Genomic DNA, 21,286 nt, shown 5'->3' with positions numbered 1-21,286 from the left:
TGGTCTCTTCCAATGGCTTCCGTTTCCTCAGTGAAACAAGAAAGAGGGTTATCAGCTAAGTGTGAGGGTGCACAGGGGAGAGGAGAAGGAGGGGAGAGGGGGTCAGGGGCAGTCAAGCGAGACTGCCGGCAGGCACCAAGGCACGCTCATCAGCCCGGCCCTGTGCCCCCCTAGCCGCACTCAGCAGCATGGACATGAGCCAGAGGGGAGAGGACTCTACAGGGCTATGGCCAGGGCTGACGGGGAACTCAGACAGGGAGTATGTGGCCTGACTGGCCGTGGGGTGTGAGCTGGGTGAGAAGAGAGGCCAGGACAGGAGATGAGAAGACATTGCTGTATGAATAGGCAAAGGTAAAAAGAAACTGTCACCTCACACAGTCCAAGTCAGGGCTCCAAAAGAAGACCAGGTGCCTCTTGGTGGGGGGTGAGAGGAGAAGGCTTCTGAGAGCAAGTCTAGAGAGGGAATGGAAGTCTGGCAGATGGGCAGGGGTAAGGACAGAGCCCAGGGTGGCAGTTCAGTGTCACACGTAGGCTGTGCCCTGTCTGCCAGCCTGGGAACTGCCCTTCTCACCATCTAGGATTTTTAGCAGGAATTATTGTGTTTCTTAATTACAAATTCATTCCTTCTTTGTCACTCCCCAATGTGCGTGTGTGCATACACACCCATATACAACATTATTTATACTTACATATGTATGAAGTCATTACAAAATTACATGTAAAGTAGAACCTCCATACGTGATCCCCCGTAAGTTGGCCTAATTTTCATAGACTTGACATGCACCCCACATACATATCAGTACAGCAGCCTAGTGTTGACCACGTCTGTCTGCTGACCAGTTCATTACAGTCTTTTTTTTTTTTTTTTTTTTTAGAAACAGGGTCTCACTTTATCACCCTCAGAAAAGTACCGTGGCATCACAGCAACCTCCAACTCCTAGGCTTAGGCGAGTCTCTTGCCTCACCCTCTCGAGTAGCTGGGACTACAGGCGCCCACCACAAAACCCAGCTATTTTTTGTGGTTGTTGCAGTTTGGCCAGGGCAGGGTTCGAACCCGCCACCCTCGATATATGGGGCCGGCTCCCTACTCACTGAGCCACAGATGCCACCTACTTTAAAATTTGTTAACTAATGTGTATATCTTACAAACAAAGGCACATTGTTTTTCTTTCCCTCTGCTTACCAAACATCTTCCTTCTGACTTCTGTCTTCAGATCTCATGATCATCCTTCCTAGCCATGGATAGAGAGAGTCTGAGTCTTCTGGGCTGCGTCTGTCCCATCTGCCAATATTTGAGAAAACCAACTCAAAAAGGAAACCTCAAGCTCTAGGGTGTTTAGTTTGGGTTCCCAGCAAATAATACTGACCACTATCAAGAATGGTATGATGGAGCCTTACTGGGTACCCTGTCCACTTGGCTGTGACTTACGAACATTTCATCATGGGTTTTAAAGGTTTTTGGTATGGATGGTTAGTCACAAACATAGCAGCTGTCACTTACACCTCGTATATTCTGTGATGGTGTTTCTTACACATGGAAGCTTTCTTAAGGGCTGCATTTCAATGTATGACCTAATATGGGAAGGCCTCGACCTTGTAAAGGTCATGGCTGCATACTGCAATCAGAACGCAGGCCAGTCCTCAGGACTTGCACTATGCTGATGGAAGCTTTCACCCGAGCTTGGAATGGGCACTGGACGTGGTAAGCACCATTCCTGATTAACTGTAAATCCAGAGAAATCACACTTAGCAAACACCTCTTGGGCAAGAGAAGTGTTATTGGGGAAGGAGGCTGAACACACCTTCCTATGGAAGATGTGTAGGGACAGGAAGCAGCAGGCACCATTCTGGAGTAGGTTCTCCAGAAGTGGCACGTCCACAGGAAGCGTGAAAGAACCTGGTAAGACAGTGGTGAAGGAAAGGATGAGAAGGTCCGAGAGAGCACCAAGGGAGAGAGGGTTGTCAGAGTGGCACCCTTCTCATTGTTGGTTTATTCAGAAGTGCTTGTTGAGTCCTGCACTGTCGTAGGGGCTGGGAATACAGCAGTGAACGGGACAGATGGGCCTACGTCCAGTGAGGGAGGACAACATAAATGAATGAATATGCTTAAGCTGGCAACATATGCGGTGCAGAAAATTGAGATGGAATGACAGAGTGATTGATGATATGCTGGGTGGGTGACCAGGGAAGTCCCAGGGAGGGACTGGGATTTAAACCACAATCTGAATCAGGAAAAGGAACCAACCACTGCAGACAGGGAGAACAGTCAAGAGGTAATCGGAAGGGGAAAAGCTGGTAGTGTTCAAGGAAGAAAAAAGCCAAATCAAGTGTGTCTTGAGCACCGTCAGTGAGAAGAAGAGTAGCAGGGGGAGATTCTGGAAGGGGCAAGAGCTGGCCGGCAGGGCTGGACTCTGTCCCGAGTGGTGCGGAAACCACAGCAGTGTTTCACCTTGAGGCCCTCACGTTAACATGATTATCTCCAGGAAGACCCTGTGTCAGTGGGACGGACCTGAAATGCTTCACTGTCTTCAACATCATCTTGTCTTCCATGGACAGGATGGGGGAGAGCAGCTGCCAGTTGGCAGGGGAGTTGGCAGCGATTGCTGTGAGTGGTGCCTGTCAGGGTCTTAGACTCAGTGGGGATGAGAGGACAAGAACCCAAGTGGAGAACCCGGGGCAGTTTGGCACACAAATCAGATGTGCCGAAAGAGGAAGGGAGCTGGGCAGAGGGAAGGCCCCATCTTCAGCACTGCTAGCGTTCCACCTGGCCCTGTCACTCCCTGGGATGAGGTGTCAGTCCCCTTGGGAGCATCTTCAAACTAGATTTGCCTCTAGGAATCTGAGCACTTATAAAGGAGGAAACTCCTGTCTATTCTGCCTTGAGTGAACAGTCCCTGCCACTATACCCTATTTTTGCTGATAAAAATTTGACCTACCCTAAGAAATGTCAAGGGAGAAAAAAAACAGGTGAGACTATGGCAGTAGTTTTAGGTAACATCATATCGCAGCCGAAATCAAGGAGGCCATCAAGCCCCTTTTGATGGTCGGTGCCCAGGCTTTGGCATACAGAACCACACCTTCACGTCTGTGGGGCTGTGTGTAGCATGAATATTCAGGAGGTTCAGGGTCACGCTCCCCTGGTGTTCGTGAAGCACGCCTTCTGTGCTGTTGTCACAGAAGGACTCCGTGTCAACGTTCTTTGCTGTCCCACAAATGGCAGCAACCACCAAGCAGTTGGAGAGTCCCGGGGTTCAGATATTTAACCATCACCTAGGTTTGTACTGCATTTTGCTTGGTTAAACTTTTGCGATGGAGGTGAATTATACATGTATCATGCTATAAATTCAGGCCCATAAAATAATGGAGAGCAAAAGAACTCCCAAAGCCACTGGGATTCTCTCACAATTGAAATACCAGCCCCCATCCACAGAAGGCTTCTGGTGTACACCAGTGAGTGTATCAGGAGGCAGAATTCTGTGGGCACAGCCCTTCCTGAGGGATAGGCGGGCATTCTGAGGGGCATGGAAAGGAGGTCTTACTACCACTGCCATGTTAACTGTGCCCCCTACTCCTATAGTAAAGTCTGTTTCTCTTTCTTGTTGGACCTGTAACCCCACAGGGACTGTATTAATCAGCAGTGACATTAGGTGGCTGTTTCTGAACCACAGCTTTGGAAGTTGGAGCAATGAGTGTTTTCAGTTTTATTTATGAAGCTATTGGGAAGCGGTTTAGGTGTTACCCATAATGGCAAAGAAAATTTAGGTTGCATGAAGTGGTAAGTTTTTATTTTATAGAATTCTGTGTTTTCTTTATCGATTGGTGGGATTTTTTTATTTGCAACGACTGTGTCTTTGAACTTTTAAATCCAGACTTTGATTTTTGGTTGGTTTGTGTTTCTCATGAATTTATTAGTAAGATAAATATTAGTGAGATAAATGCATTTTTTTCAATAGGACCAAGTTTGATTTTCTTTGACTAGCACCATTTTGGCTACTTTGTTAACCCCAGTGAGTAGGATAAAATATAAATAAATTATACTCCTTAAAAGTACCTTTCCTACCTCTAGTTTGGGTTTCAGAAAAATCACATAGCAGGAAAATGTATGGTTCAGGAACAAGATTGGGAAGCTGTAGGGATGGGTGACCTGTAACTACCCTGAAACAGGTGCATCTCCAGTTCATGGTACAGTAAAGACAGCGTACCTTATAAATGGGCCAGCATTAGCATATACATGCTTTTTAAAAGTAATTGCAGATATTATGCTATAATAATAATTTATCATCTCTTCCTTGGTAGAGACTTTTTAGGATCTGCCATTCCCAAAATTTCCTGAAGATATTTGTAAAAGCATTTTCCCTATTTCTGGAAATATAGTATATGAGAGCTGTTTTCCCTGGCTGGAAATGATGGTCAGTTGTTCAAAGCCTTTCTGAGTTTTTGTTAAGACAGAGTCTCTCACTGTTGCCTGGATGACAGTGCAGTGGCATCATCATAGCATTCTGCAGCCTCAAACTCCTGGGCTCAAGGGATCCTCCTGCCAAGGGATCCTGGGACTACAGGCCTACACCACACCTAACAAACTTGTTGTAGAAACAGAGTCTAACTCTGTTGCTCAGGTTAGTCTTGAGCTTCTGGCCTCAAGCAGTCCTCCTGCCTTGGCCTCCCAAAGTTCTGGGATTACAAGCATGAGCCACTGATTTTAAGATTCAGTTATTTTCTCTTCACTTTAAATTCTTTCCTCAAGTCCTACTTATTTCTGATTTAGTGCCCTGAGATGCAGAGTAACTTGGCTGCTTTGAATGAAAAAAGGCTTGGAGTAACCTTTATTTTACCTGTTTCACTTAACCCAGCCCCCTTCCCCGACACTAACTAGGTTCCAGTGGCCTCAGCTCTGTCTGTGATTTCTTCTGCTAAAGCGGGAGCCAGGGGCTTCTCCCTGAAGAGGGCAGTTCCGCCTCTTGGTTTCCCTCCTCATTTCCCTTCAGCCTTTGTTTTCTCTCTCTCCTCCTGCCCCCACCCCCTTTACCCCGAGCAGGATTGTCTGGCCTCTGTATCTGAAATTCTCCCAGTGACTTCAGATACGTGCAGAAATAAATTTACATGCACTAAAATTTTGAATAAAGAGAACTTGTGGTTGGAAAGGGATCATGGCATCCTATTTTAATTAATCTCAATAATAAATAAGTTACTCATTTCTAGAACCACAGACTGTTATATCTACATGTGAGAGTATTAATAGTTCAGGTATGTAAAACCTGTTTCCATGTTCATAATATCCTGCAAGCTCATAATATCCTTAAGGTAAAGAAAATAAAATTCTGCTGATTTCTGTCTGTATGATTCTTTTTCTCTGATTTGCTGTGATCATGGTGGTACTATACCTGGTTTAGTTTGGGTTTTTGTTAATCATCTTTCCTGTTGTTTGTCTTGTTTTCAGAAAGACCAAATCTCTCACCTAGTTACTCTTTTCCAAAATTTTGTTTTTTTTAAATACCAGGTATGTTTTGTTTTAAATTTGTCCCCATCTATTTTATAAACTCGCTCAGAGGCATATGGTGACATATTCATTCTTTGAGGCATTTCATGGAAATGGATGCTCTTTTAGCAAAGAATTTCATTTTCAATGTTGTGCACTAATATACTATTAATGTTCATCAAGCATAATCAAGCAACTCCTCTGGTAAAGCCAGGATGGGATTCTTGAAAGAATACAAGGTTTGGTCCTCTAGAGCAGCAGTTCTCAACCTGTGGGTCGCGACCCCTTTTTAACAATGAAAATACATTGCGGCATTAGGAAGGTTGAGAACCACTGCTCTAGACGATCTCTCGGAAAGGGTCTCGTGCGTACCCTGCGTGAAAGGAAGTGGGCGTACTGAACGCGTATTGGGCTCTTAGTCACTTGGAAAACTTCTGCCTTAGAAGTATGTACCTCTTTTGTTTAATGCTGTAGCAAGGCTAATAATATTTACGCACACTTTCCTCTGTGTTGTGAGATGATCGTGTAAGTTGGAATGGGCTGGCTTGTCATTTTCTAAAGTGAACCGGTTTATCTTTGCTTCAGCCTGAAATTGCAGCAGAGAGAACGCTTCCTCCTGGGACCTGCATGTAAAATAACGGAAGCAGGTTGAAGCTGGCAGTGACTGATGAAGTCTTGTGCGGGAGTCCACAAGTCAGTGGGTTTCTGTGTATCCGGGAGGATGAGCGGCGGAAGCAGAGCCTCTCTGAGATGCGGCATTTCTTTCTTCCTCCTGCGTCTAGCTCCAGTGGGGGAGGGTGATGTGAGTGCTAATATCCCCCCTACATTCTTTCTGAAGACATCGAATTCATAGTATACAGATTTGTTCCATTGCTGATGATTCCCAGCCAGCTTCCTTGTTTAACGAGCCATCTTAGCTGCCTGAAGGTTTTCTACATAACAACAATTTTAATAAGTCACATAAAATTTATGAAGCTGAGATCCCAGTGAAAATTAGCATGAACTAGAAAAGTGGCAATGTTGCTTTGGTGACTCCTTGGGCAGCTCAGCCACCTTCAGTGTCCTAGAAATGGCCCCCCTGTCACTGATGTGCATCATGACGACGCCTTGCTCGTTACTGGGTCTCAGGAGCCCGTGAGGCTTCCTGGCGTTTTGTTTTGTGGTCGGTATTCATCTGTCTCCATGTGTCACTACACTTGTGAACCATTACTCAGAAAATGCCAGATTAACTTCTCTGTTGCTCTCTTGAAATGTTTTGTTTTTGCACTTACTTTCCTAACCTTTATGATGATTTCAGGAGCCTGTGATGCCACATTCCACTTGCCAGACACCACATACACAGTTTGCTTGGCTAAATACATTTATACATATGTCTTGCAAGAAATTGGTACGCTGTTCCTCTTCCATTCGGCCCCCCAAGCCCGTACCCACATGGAGAGCAACAAGATTTGTGTTTTCCAGCTCATTAAACTGACAGCAGAAATTAGTCTGTGGTATTAAAAACTAAAAAGTTAAATTACAGCTACACGTGTCCTTTATGCAGTGGGGCGTGCGGAAGATGTTTGATTTTAATGTTTGCTATAATGGAGAATTTAAATTACAATGTTTGTCAAATCTCTAATCTTCGTTACAGAGTGGAATATTAATTACGCTTTTAACTATGAGAGGTAAATAAAATGAGCATCCAGTGCACACCCAGGGGTAAATTGCAGATTACCAACAATGGGACATAATGCACTAAATGTCAGATTTGTCAAATAAATTTAGAGGAACGGTTAAACTATTAGCTTCCTGTTGTTCGAGGGCCTTTCTTGCAACAATCGACTGTTTGGAGCAGCAGGGACACAGTGCCTTACGGAAGAGTAAGGGAGAGAAATTGAATAAGCGAGATGAATGGGGAGGCAGCCCCGCCGAGGCACTCAATTAGTTTATAACTGTCTATTAACTTCCATAGGCGGTTTCGAATAAACAGCAGATTAACTGTTGCACTTTTGTGGAGACATGGGGAGCCATGGGAGAAGGACAATGTGGCCCTCAGTGGAAAGAAACATTTTTTGATTCCCATTTGTCATTTTTCTAGTCTTGTGCATGAAGCATTGGTGATGGTGGTCAGAGGCTTGTGCAGGTTTAGAGAAAGCAGGAAGGAACGTCGCCCGTGTCCGTTTTTCTTCCGGCGCTCCTTCCCTGGCACGGGGGCCTGCTCTCCTCCAAAGATCAAGTTGAATTTAGGTTGCTGTGGCTGTTGCTTCAGAACCTGTTCTTGGGAAAAGAGTAATAGTGACTCTTGGTTGTTAGAACTCCGGAAGATAAGAACTCTCCATGAGTGATCACAGCCAGGATTTCCTCCCAGGGAGCGCTGAGAATGTGGGTGGGGTTCCTTGCCGGACACAGACCACCCGTGAGGCCTGGGTGGACTGTAAGTCATTCTTGCTCCCTGGGGAGGCTTGTTTCCAGTCTGACTATCTGTGTTAGTTCTGATCATCTAACATTGTCCTTGGAATGCACTGAGGAAGCATTACATGGGGATGGTCATTCATTGGTATCAAGAAAATACCAACATTTAATACAAAATTGTTAAAGAAACATAGAGTTGTAAGGAAAAGAGATGGAAGATTAGAGAGGAAGGGAAAAACAAGACCAAAGGAATGCAGAAAGAGTGAATGATGATTTCAGAAACTTTAAAGTATTTTTAGTGATTCTAAACATGTGACCTTCAAATTGCATACGAACGTGCTTTTTTTAGCTTGCAGGCATTACATAATGCAAACCATCTGATAAAATCCGTTAGATAAAACAGCAGAACAGTCATAAAACACTCTTCAACACACACACAGACACACAAAGGGATTCATTTTTCTTTTGCTATTTCAAAATGTCTAAGGAATTTATACCAGATCTGCCCCTCAGCAGGGGTGGGCTTCCCTGTACACACCTGTCCCATGTAGACCAGTTGTCCAGAGAGAATCAGGAAGAGCAAAGTGCAGGTGGATGGTCCACTGAACGAGGACAGCTCCTGGGGAAGCTGTGTGGAGAGCTGTGGTTTGTCCTGAGTGAGACTCCTCTGAGGATGAAAGCCACGACTTAATCTAGCTCTTGGGTATCCGTTGCTGGTTCACTTTGTAACACAGGTGTCTTCTTTGAGTCACTTATTCCAAGATCATTGATGTTCTTAATGCCTAAGCTCTTTGGACTGGCTGTAAGCGTGTGTGTGCTAATGGAGGTTACAACACACTGCCTCTCCCTTGTAATCATGAGTGAGAACCATCAGAGTGAGGGCAGTTTATTCCTCAGCATATTGGGCAGAACTTCATGAGGTAAGATCCCAATGAACAAAATGAGCATGCTCAGATGGTGTCATAGCCAAGTGATTGTCCTTCAGCACAAGTTAGACTTGAAGTCTTTTCTCTTGCCCCCCCCCCACACTTAGCCTTTTGCATATTTGAGAGGGTGTTAGAGGAATTTGTCATGAAAGGGTAGGGTAGCATGAAGGGAAACATTATCCCAATTATGATCCAGAGTTTCATCACTCACTTCCCTGTGTTCCCCGATGCATTAGAGAGCCGCTGTGATAATACATTGGTTGTTGCTGTGGCAGCTGCTGTGGTTGGTTTCACTTGCCTTGTGTCCACGCAACGTGAGCTTCTCAGAGGCGGGGCTGTCTTCCTCACCCTGCGCCCCAAGCACTGAACACAGCGCTGAGCTCACGTGTGTGTTTGTGTGTGTGTGTTATGAAGTACTGAATGAATGAGTACCAGCAAGGAGTAGAAGGCATCTTTCGTGGGTGTCCAGAAATCTAAGAAGCTGCAGTGTTGTTTTAAACAACATTAAGCTGTTAGAGAAAGTTGCTGTCTCATTTTTCCCTCCCATCTGTTTCCCTCCCATCCCTCCACTCAGATGGATTAAATATGTGGATATTTAATCCACATAATCACCTTAAAAAGCAGGTAATAGCCCTTCCCCATCATGCGTATGAAGAAACCAGGATTTAAGAAGGTTCCCATGTCCTCCATTGGGAAAGCCAGACCCACAGTGGGGGGGATGGAGGTGAGGTCTCGTCTAGTAGCTGCTACTCACTCAGCAAAATAAGAATTTCTCATCTGAAAGGGGCAGGGAGGGCCTCATGGAGATAGGAGGAGATAAGAGAAAATGGACAATTGGTTCTCCTAAGATGGTACCGCCTGTAGTGTCAGTTTCCTGCTCAGCGTGACTTTTCTTAACTAAGAGTTATGGACCTACTCCCCCACTACACCTCCAAAGTCTTCCACAGGACAACCCCAGGATTTCACTATAGGCAGCTCATACTGTATTTGTTTTTTAAAAAATTGGTCAACTAATTGTAAACAAACTCTGAAATGCATAGCCCTATGTCAGCAATTTTAAGAACTAACTCATCTATGTTACCAGAATGAAATGTTAAGGAAGCTTTAAGTCGGTGGCCTACAGCAAGGTTTTCAACTCTATTAATCTTACTCTAAGTGAGTCTCAAATATTATAGAGAATTTTCAAAGATTATTAAGAATTATTTTCTAAGAATATTCTCCTGAATGTCACAAGCAGCGTGCAATGTTGCATTCTCCTTGTGATGCAGTGAGCAGATGGGGATCCTTCTTCCCCCAAGCATTGTGCCCACACCAGCCGTCAATGCAACCCAAGACAAATGATTAGAAAAGAAATTTGCATCTGGGGCAGTGCCTGTGGCTCAAGGAGTAGGGTGCCGGCCCCATATACCAGGAGTGGCGGGCCCCAGCCAAAACTGCAAAAAAAAAAAAAAAGAAATTTGCATCTGATTGAAGATGATTTGAGCACTGTGCCCACACCAGCCGTCAATGCAACCCAAGACAAATGATTAGAAAAGAAATTTGCATCTGATTGAAGATGATTTGGGCTTACTTTTTACTATCCCCTTCTTCCCACAGGTATCCAAAATGTTCACACTGCTGGAGGCAATACTTCGTACCATCCAGGGAATTGTGATTTATGTTGAATGCCAATATATATCTTCTGGCATGCCATTTAATATGGGGTGGTAAGGGGAACAGGTGTTCTAGAAATTAAGCAAAGCCTTTAATTGCCTTTCTGTATATTTAGTACATGCAAGGAGAGCTTTCACATACCTTCTACCTGGCTTTTGTTCTCTCTCACGTCTGAGGAGTGAAGAGCATCTCCTGACACTAGGCTCATTGTGTTTGAATTCGTTGGGCTGGAGAGAGGGATGGTGGAGTTTCCTCACTTCAGAAATCAAAATAAAGTGCAGTTCCTGCTGGGTGCATACTCCCTGAAAGTTGCCAGCGCTATTGACCAGACAGCTCCCAGGTTAGCAGATAGCTTCTTTAATGGTGGAACCCAGTTTTTCTAAAATGCTAATTAATTAGAGAAAAATAATGTTGAAAGTGCTTTGGAATGTCCTTCCTGGCTGTGTCATTTACTCCTGAGAACCACACAGCTTTCACCTGAGTAGGCTCTGGTTCTCTCTTTTTATTTAAATAGTGTGCGTCTTCAATCACAAGGGGAAAGACATTCAAGGAGGAAAATGAAACCTCACTTTGAGGCTGAAACACTTGATTAATAGTGAAGTTATTTTTTAAAAATCAGCCTCATTGTTACTTTTGGAACTATACATTTGGAACAGTCTCTTCAGCAGCTTCATGTGGCATGGGCATCTGAATTCGTTCCTCTACAAATTTCCTCTGAAACTTGAAAAAGCAAGATGGCCCATTTGAAAGTTGGTTCTGACTCTGAGCTTGTCGAGCCAGAGCTCTTGGTCAGAATGTCCTAGAGAAATGTACTAGAGAAAATGAATAAAAGTAGCGGAGACGTGGATTCTTGTTCTCATCCCACACCTGATTTATTTGTGACCCAGAGAAAGTCACCTGACTTTTCATATGTGATTCCTTATTTGCCATGTGGATTAATATGGTTCATCCTACCTTGTTGATTTGTTGACTAACCCATTGACCCTGTACAGTTCATCTGAATTTGCTGATGCCTTCTCATTGTAACATGTGCTTATCTGTGTTTCCTGGGAACTGAAACTAGAACTAGGAACTTGGATTCGGATCTCTTATTTTGGTAAGAATCTCCCATAGGTAGTGTTTTGTACTTCCCGTTACATCAAGCACCAAAACACACTGAGATCGATGTGGGGTTGTAGTTATGCCAACCTTATCCATCCATTATCAAGTCCCATGTAGGCTTTTCACTTAGTGGTTTTTTAAGCTACTGATAGTGATTGCCTGGATCCGTTATTTTTTAGGGGTTTCAAAATAGCCACATCTTAATTCTTTCATTCCTTCTGTATTTATTTATTTATTTTTATTATTTATTTTTTTAACTTAATTTTTATCAAATCATGACTGTATACATTCAGGCACCATTTTCTACTCGCCTGTTGGTCGCTGTGAAATGCTGTTCGTGTATGAAAATCAAGGTTCATATTTGAAATTTGGTCTTCTTCTTTAGCAGCTTCATGATGAGTTGGTGTCACAGGACTGTCACGTGTATGAAATGACCAGTAGTGTCATTGTGAACTCAGGACCCCCTGTATCTGATGTGTTTGAACATTTTATAGCGACTAGTGTTTGGATGTAGCACGTCTCATCCTTGACCAACAGGGTCCCTTTCCAATTGTCTCTTGTGTTCTTTTGATGTAACTCCAGAACTTTTGAAGAGCTTCTGAAACAGCAGGGAGTTTTTAGCTCATCGTGTGGTTGTCTGCCCCATTACTGGAATCCGCTGTTTCTCCCAGAAACCCTGATTTCTTTTTGGAAAAAGGGCATTTAGAGACCACAATCTGATGCCAAAAGATGATCTTAAGCTGGGTCAGCCGTTGCTTCTAGACCTGCACTGGCCACTTTTACCACGTGTCCACCTTCCTTCTGCCACATATAGCGTGCCAGCATTCAACTCACCCCTTTTTCCATGCTCCCCAGGAAGAGAAAGGCCATTGGTATACAGTGAAATCTAAGAGGATATCTTTATGACCACAGAGTAGAGAAAGTCCTAAAACCATAATAGGGTAAGCGATAAATTTGAAGACAGGAAACCTATAAATGTATGCATACTAAAAGACATCATAAATAAAATTCAAAACAAGCCATAGGTTACAAGGACGTATTTCTACGTCAAAGTATTAGTAGCCTGAACATAATGAATATGTAGACATCCATAAGAAAAGTTAAACAACCAGTAGAGAAAGGGAACATAAGCTATAAATAGGCAACTTCGGGACAGGGATGTATGGCTGAGCAACGATTGAAAAGATGTTCCACCCCACATGTGATCAGCTGTATGCAAATCAACAAATTACAAGATACCATTTTTCCTTTTTTTCCTTCTTTCTTTCTTTCTTTTTTTTTTTTTTGAGACAGAGTCTGACTCTGTCATTATCATTGCTCACAGCAATCTCAAACTCCTGGGCTCAAGACGTCCTCCTGCCTCAGACTCCTGAGTAGCTGAGACAAGAAACACCTAAAACATCCTGCTAGTTTTCCATTTCTCATGGACATGGGGTCTCACTCTTGCTCAGGCTGGCGTTTTAGGAAGGCCAAATGGTCAGTCAAATGACCACAAGAAAGCCTGTAGGTCATAAAATGTTAAAATTCTGAACATTGTTTATAGTATATGCCATTGTTTCCTGTGGCTAATTACTGCAATCTTAGTGACTTAAAATAAGACAATTTTCAGACAGTCCTGAGGTTACAAGTCAGACACAGATCTGGCTTGACTAAAATCAGGGTGTCAGTGGAGCTGTGTTCCTTTCTGGAGACTCTCGAGGAGAATCCATTTTCTTGCCTTTCCCCACTTCTGAAGACCACCCACACTCCTTGGCCTGTGACCCCTTCCTCATCTTTATACTTCTCCCGCCCCATCACTCTGACCTACTATTCTGCTTCTTAAGATTTCACGGTATTACATTGGTCTACTTGGATTGCTTAGAATAATCTCCCTATCTTAAGGTTAGCTTATTAAAATAACCTCAATTCCAACTGCAATTTAAATTCCATTTTTCCATGGAATATAATATGTATTCACAAGTTCCGAGTTTAGGAGGTGGACATCTCTGGGGGTCCATTCTGTGCAGTGAGTGAGATGTGGATCCTCCAGGGAGGAGCACCCTCTTTGCACTGAAATCAGTGCACCTGGGGCAGTTGCACCCAGGCCAGTTACAAGGGCTGCTTCAGAATCAGGTGGTGTCTGCTCCCACAAAAATAACCAAAGCTATATTTTTGGCTTATAATAGAATGATATAGTTTTTTAAATTTTCTTCCCATATACTTATGCAATTCTTGGATACTTAGTTCTACACATCTAAGGGGTCGCCTGGATTTTATAATAATGCTTAACTTAGGATTTAGAATATGCAGTTTTATTGGGCATCTGTTTTCCTTAAGTGCTGGCACCAATGGCTTGCCTCCTTTTTCATTAGGCAGAAGCATTCCAAGATTTTTTTAGTGAGCTTAACAAACCTCATGAAGAGGAAAGTGGAAGTACTATTCCATTAAGATGTGCATTAAAAATTGCTGTATTTATATCTGATGGAGGATCAACAGTAAGCCAATTTAATTGTGCTGGAGAGTGACATTTTTGAAACCATTACATTTGGAGATAATGTGCATTCCTGGGGTTCAGCAACATGGGCTGCCCGTGAGTGGGGACCCTCTCACTAACGTCACTCTGCTCCCACTTTGCTCTCCTGTGGGTCATCCCAGTTTCAGATTTCTTACACCATTGCCAGTTCCCATCCCTTTGGATTCCTACTGCCCTGTTGTGAAAAATAAAACTAAACAAAATATTACAAAGGATGACAGATACTGCAGCTATTATTTTTATGGGTGGCTTTTTTTTTAAGTGTTTAAAAATCTTCAGCTCGTTTGGAGAATTTTGTTAGGTGCTCACGTGAGCTGTGAGTTACTCCCAAGTGGGGGATGCTTTTGTCAGGAGAGCTCTCTTTGCAGGAGGATCTTGGAGGACAGAATGTGTGGGATTGGTTGGTCCTGCTGCAGTGTGTGTTCAGATGCGCCCGGCCTGAACCTGGGTCAAACTGTTACACCACAGGAGTGCCCACCTTCCCGCACAAGGGCCAGATATATTACAATAAAGAGCAACGTGGCAGACACAGGTTTTGCATACCAAGTAAACATCAATAGAGAAACAGGAAAATCTTCAGTGGCAATCTTGGTAAACTCATGATGTTTACCTGGTATGCTACGTTTTTCACAGTCAGCTGATGATTCTGATGCACAGTTCATCAGTGATGCCTTCTCTCCCCTCAGAAAAATATTTAATCCATTTTTACACTGCCATTTTCTTCATGGTATTATCCACATAAACTTGGACTAACATGTCCCTGATTTCACTTAGACTTTTGCCAAGTTTAATAGAAATTTACAAATGCGAGTTCATTGCTTTAATTCAAGCTCTGACATTACTGTGACAATGTACAAAAACATGGAGCAACAATAATGAACTCAAGACACTGCCACACATCGACACAGACGCAGCTGTGAGACCCTGATATACCAACGTTACGAAACCTCCCGGAGCGATTTGTACAGTGCCACCAGCATCAGCCCATGGTGGCAAGTTTGTGAACTTAATTGTCAGACCTCGTAGATGGTAACACATGTAATTTCAACTTGATTTAGAAGAAAGCTAACCGTGTCCAAATACTTCGCTATCAACTTGTATGTTTTACAAAGACTAATTGTTATTGATTGTGGACCACGTGACTGTTATTTGAGCCTCTTCAACATAAAATACAGATGCTGCACTGTATCTTATATATGTTTGTGTGTATGCACCTGCACCAACAGATCCTGAAAGGCACGTGCCTGAGAGAGCCACATAGGTCTTGGCTTCTTTTGCTCTGGTGTGTTCATTCGCAGACACCCTGACTTGCCAGCATTGTACGGCATCTTTGCCACTCAGTCATCCAAGATAAAGCTGTCGCCTAAAGTGAAAGGTGAATAAAATTGGAACCCACTTCTCAGTTGGCAGAGTGGGAAAACAGTTACCTAAGTCATTCTCTACCCTTCCTGGAGCCATATCAGCTTCTCAAAGAGCCCATCAGCCCATCATTTTATCTTACCAGGCCCAACAAAGATAAAAACCTTGACCTAATAGTAAACAGTGTACTCTGTCATAAACAGGTCTGTTGACTAGTCGGTGGAGAGCAGAAGGCATCTGGGCAGGTAATATTGCCCTCCACAAGGCTTCGCCTGCCAGAGAGTAGATCTAAGTGACGATACAGTTGGTGATGTTAGATGACTTTTGCCTCAGTCAGCAACTATAAATTCCTAGCTGGTAACTTGATTTATACTGTCCAAACTTAACCCATCAAGTTTGGTAGTGATGCCAGTGACGTTTTCACAGAGATGATTTTATCTCAACGTGGAAACCCATGCCAGATATCTGAAGTTCTTCCTTCGCCATGTGGCTTTGGACAGCTGAGTACCACTGTGCCCCAGTTTCCTTTTCTTTCAGATAGGGATAATTGTAATAATTTCCTCTCCAGACTACATAGAAATTAAAAGAATTAATGAGCATAACTACCTGGCTTATCCAAAGTCCTCTGTAAGTTTTCATGATTATTATTTTCATATATATTGTGTTTCTACCAGCTGTTGCAATGCTAGTTCTTGTGAATTGAAGTGATTAAATGTCAGACCACTTTTTTTCCCCTTAAAATGTTACTTTTTTTGTTTTTGCAATTTTTGGCTGGGGCTGGGTTTGAACCTGCCACCTCCAGCATATGGGGCCAGTGCCCTATTCCTTGAGCCACAAGCACCACCCTAAATTTTCTTTCTTTTTTTAAATTTATTTATTTTTATTGTTAAATCATAGCTGTGTACATTAGTGCAATCAAGGGGTACAGTGCGCGGATTTCATATACAATCAGAAATATTCTCATCAAACAGTTCAACGCAGCCTTCATGGCATTTTCCTAGTTACTGTATGTAGGCATTTGTATTCTGCATTTACTAAGTTTCACCTGTACCTATTCCAAGATGCACCGTAGATGTGGAAGCAACATTATCTGGTAATTCTCACACGTCTGTCTTTAAGGCAACAGCCTCTTCCTCATATAGGTTTATTCAACTGGATCTTGGCAATTTGGTATGAAGTACACATTGTTGACTAAACCAATAACAATTTCATCCCTACTGTGAGAAACATTAAACACTTCTTCTTGGTTCCAGCTACTACCACAGCCCTTAATTAAGTCTAAGTACACACTTAATTGTAGAAGCCAGGACCAGAAAGCTATTTGTCCTTTCATTCTTAGTCTGTATGAGATTTATGTTTCCCTAAGTTTTGTCATCCCTGAAGTAGTTAAAACAAAGAGTACATGAAAAAAGGGACACGTTTTCTGTGGCCAACACTGATGTTCAGGACAATGCTAGCCTTGCCTCAGTGGCAGCCTTTGTTAGCATTACCCAACATGGCAGGGGCTGTCACAGAGAGGGTAGGGCAGCCAGGCTGGGTGGAGAGCCGTGGCCTAGACCCCCCAGTGCCCCAAGGGCTGAGAAAGTCTGAAAAGCATCCACAGTGAGGCTGACCCTGGCATTACGCCCCTTGAATCCACTGGTACCCAAGGCAAATGGGCCTTTCCATCCTGCTCTTCCCACAGTGGCCATTCAGTCCAGTCTCGGGGAGGGAAATTGGAGGAGGAGCGATTTCTTCCTTGCAGCCTTACCGCACTTGGTTCTCCTAAGTAGCAGCCGCTTGTCCTGCAGCTGCCCAGGTCACATCCCTGTAGAGTTCCTTCTTCACCACGTTGTCCTTGTCACTTGTGATTCATACCTGCCACGTACCTACTAACTTGCCAAGAAGTTTTCTTCCATTTACCTTACGCTCATTTTATGCTTTTTAAAATTTTAACTGCAGGAAAGAGATGTAAGAGAAATGTTTGGGTATAATAAGTGTGAAGTGTAACTATTCCTTTTTATTTGAATTCATCCCTCTTTTTCCTCCTATCTTTAATCTAGTTGGAAATTTTAGAGCTATGACAATTTTTTTCTCCTTCTAATTTTCTTTTCCAAACAGTATTACTGTTTTTTTTTTTTGAGACAGAGCCTCAAGCTGTCGCCTGGGTAGAGTGCTGTGGCGTCACAGCTCACAGCAACCTCCAGGCCCTGCACTGAAGTCATTCTCTTGCCTTGGCCTCCCAAGGAGCTGGGACCACAGGTGCCCACCACAGTGCCTAGCTATTTTTTGGTTGTAGTTGTCCTTGTTGTTTGGCAGGCCCGGGCTGGATTCGAACCTGCCAGCTCCGGTACATGTGGCTGGTGCCGTAGCCGCTTGAGCTACAGGTGACGAGACAGTATTACATTTTTAATAAACTTTATCTTTTAGAGCAGTTTCAGGTTCATAATAAAATTAAGTAGAAAATGCAGAGTTCTCGTCTAAATTCATGACCCCACACTGACCACAGCATCATCACAGAAAGGCCGAAGTTCACATTAGGATTCAGTCCTGGTGGTAGACGCTCTCTGGGTTTTGACAACTCTGTAATGGCCGTATCCTTCACTGGGGTACCATGTGGAGTAGGAAGCCTGCCCAGAAAGGCTCCTGTGTTCTGCCCATCCATCCCTGCCTGCCCCTCACCTGTGACAGCCATGAGTTTTTATACCGTCTCCATAGTTTTGCCTTCCCTGGAATGTCGTGTAATTGGAATCCTGCAGTCTATAGCCTGCCCAGAAAGGCTCCTGTGTTCTGCCCATCCATCCCTGCCTGCCCCTCACCTGTGACAGCCATGAGTTTTTATACCGTCTCCATAGTTTTGCCTTCCCTGGAATGTCGTGTAATTGGAATCCTGCAGTCTGTAGCCTGCCCAGAAAGGCTCCTGTGTTCTGCCCATCCATCCCTGCCTGCCCCTCACCTGTGACAGCCATGAGTTTTTATACCGTCTCCATAATTTTGCCTTCCCTGGAATGTCGTGTAATTGGAATCCTGCAGTCTGCAGCCTGCTCAGGGGGGCTTCTGTCACTTGGTAACATGCGTCTACAGTTCCTCCATGTTGCTTCAGGGCTCGGCAGCTCAGACCTTCAATTTGGTCGAGGCCACCACATCATATTCCACTGCCTAGGTCCCCACAGTTATTCAGCTTTCCACCTACTGAAGGACATCGTGGTTGCTTCCAAGTGTTGGCCTGATCATACGGGAGGACTGTCTTCATTTATAAGAAACTGCCAAACCGTCCTCTGAAGTGGCTGCACCATTTTGCCTTCCTGCCATGAATAAGCATTCCTCTTGTTCCACATTCTCACCAGCATTTGATATTGTCATTGTTTTAGCTTTGGGCCATGATAATACATGTGAAATAGTATCTCATTGTTTTAATTTGCACTTCTCTGATAACAGGTGCTGTTGTCTTCGGCGAGGTAAGGTCTTCGGCCCATTTCCTATTGTTTGTGTTCTTATTGTTAAGTTTTAAGAGTTCTTTGTATATTATGGATACCAGTCCTTTATCAGATGTCTTTTATCAATATTTTCTTCCAGTCTCTGACTTACCTTCCTATTCTCTTGACAGTGCCTTTTATAGAAGTTTTAATTTTAATGAAGTCTTTCCTATCAATTCTTTCTTTCATGGATTATGCTTCTGATATTTTATCTAAAAAGCCATTGCCCTGCTGAAGGTAATCTAGATTTTCTCCTATGTTACCTTGTGAGAATTTTATGATTTCATATTTTTACATTCAGGTCTATAATCTATTTTGATATAATTTTCATAAAGGATATAAAGCATATGTCTGCATGTGGGTTTTTTTGTATGTGGATGTCTAGTTGTTCCCCCACTGTCTGTGTCTTGTAGCACCCTTGCTCCTTAGTCAAAGGTCAGCTGACTGTATTTATACAGGTGTCTTTCTGGGGTCTCTGTTCTGTTCCGGTGCTCTCTTTGTCTCATATTTCATGAATATTAGACCATTACTGTAGCTGTATAGTGAAGTCTAGAAAATCAGGTGGTGTCAATCCTCCGACTTTGTTCTACTTTAATATTGTGTTGGCTATTCTGGATCTTTTGCCTCTTTAGGTAAATAGAATCAGTTTATTGATATCTACCAAATAAATGGCTAGGATTTTGACTGGGATCGGATTAAATCTACAAATCAAGTTGGAAAAGACTAACATCTATTGTCTTCCATTTATTTAGTTATATTTCATTTCTTTCATCAAAGGTTTGTAGTTTTTCTCAAATAGTTTTTATATAGATTTGTTAGATTTATACCTAATTATTTCACTTTTGGAAGTGCTAATGTAAATTTGTTATGTTTTTAATCTCAGATTCCAATTGTTTGTTGTTTGTGTGCAGCAGCGTAATTGACTTCCATATACTAACCTGTTATCCTGTCAGCTTGCTACATTTGTTTATTTTGTTGATTTTTTCAGATTTTCTGTACAGGCAATCATGTCATCTGTGAAGAAAGGCAGTATGCTCATTTCTTCCTCAATCTGTGTGTGTGTATGTGTGTGCAGAAAATATGAAAGAATCAACAAAATAAGCAAATATACATATATTCATTTTCTTGTCTTATTTCATTAGTTAGGGCTTCCAGTAGAATAATGAAAAGCATTGTTTAGAGGGGACACTCTTACCTTGTTTGTGATCTTAGTGGGAAAGCTTTTAGTTTCTCTCTTTTTTTCCTTACATCATATTACCATCATAAAGAGGTAATATGTATTCATATATCATGAATACATGAATGCATTTACAGGGTACAATGTGCTGATTTCATATACAATTTGGAATGCTTACATAGTACTGGTTAATATAGCCCTCACCTCATTTACTTAATTATTGTGTTCAGACATTTATACTCTATACTTAATAGATCCGACATGTACCCTTGCAGGTGTGATCCCACCATTCACCCTCCCTCTTCATTACATACAATGTTAGCTGTCGGTCTTTGGTACATGTTCTTTATCCAGCTGAGAACGTTCCCTCTATTCCTAGTTTGCTGAAAGTTTTTACCATGAATGGATATTAAATTTTGTCAAATGCTTTTTCTGCATCTACTTTTATGATCATGTGATTTTTCTTCTGTATCTGTCAATGTGATGGATTAAATTTACTGAATTTCAAATGTTGAGCCAGTCTTGCATACCTGAAATAAATCATACTTGATCATGTTATGTAATTCTTTTTGTTGTTGTTAAATCATAGCTGTGTACATTAGTGCAATCAAGGGGTACAATGTGCTGGTTCATATACAATCTGAAATATTCTCATCAAACTGTTCAACGTAGCCTTCATGGCATTTACTTAGTTATTGTATGTAGACATTTGTATTCTGCCTTTAGTAAGTTTCGCCTATACCCATTCTAAGATGCACCTTAGGTGTGGCTCCACCAATTACCCTCCCTCCACCTTAACCTCCCTCATCCCTTCCCCTTCCTTGGCCCTTTCCTCATAGGCTTGTGCTACAGTTGGGTTATAGCCTGCATGTGAAAGGTATAATTTAGCTTCATAGTAGTGCTGAGTACATTGGATACTTTTTCTTCCATTCCTGAGATACTTTGCTAAGAAGAGTATGTTCCAGCTCCATCCATGTAAACAGGAAAGAGGTAAAGTCTCCATCTTTCTTTAAGGCTGCATAATATTCCATGGTATACATGTACCACAATTTGCTAATCCATTCCTGGGTCAGTGGGCACTTGGGCTTCTTCCATGACTTAGCAATTATGAATTGGGCTGCAATAAACATTCTGGTACAGATGTCTTTGTTATATTGTGATTTTTGGTCTTCTGGGTATAAACCTAGTAAAGGAATTATAGGATCGAATGGCAGGTCTATTTTAAGGTCTCTA

At 42.7% G+C, this 21,286-nt stretch overlaps 1 protein-coding gene across 5 annotated transcripts in view; it reads left to right on the top strand.

The window, feature by feature from the left end:
• PTPRM (protein tyrosine phosphatase receptor type M) overlaps nucleotides 1-21,286 on the top strand; it is an 810,424-nt gene that overhangs the window by 602,846 nt on the left and 186,292 nt on the right. The window lies entirely within an intron of this gene.

This window comes from Nycticebus coucang, chromosome 19 (genome assembly GCF_027406575.1).
Source record: "Nycticebus coucang isolate mNycCou1 chromosome 19, mNycCou1.pri, whole genome shotgun sequence".
NCBI classification, from domain to species: domain Eukaryota; kingdom Metazoa; phylum Chordata; class Mammalia; order Primates; family Lorisidae; genus Nycticebus; species Nycticebus coucang.
This window is presented reverse-complemented; position numbering and strand designations above follow the sequence as displayed.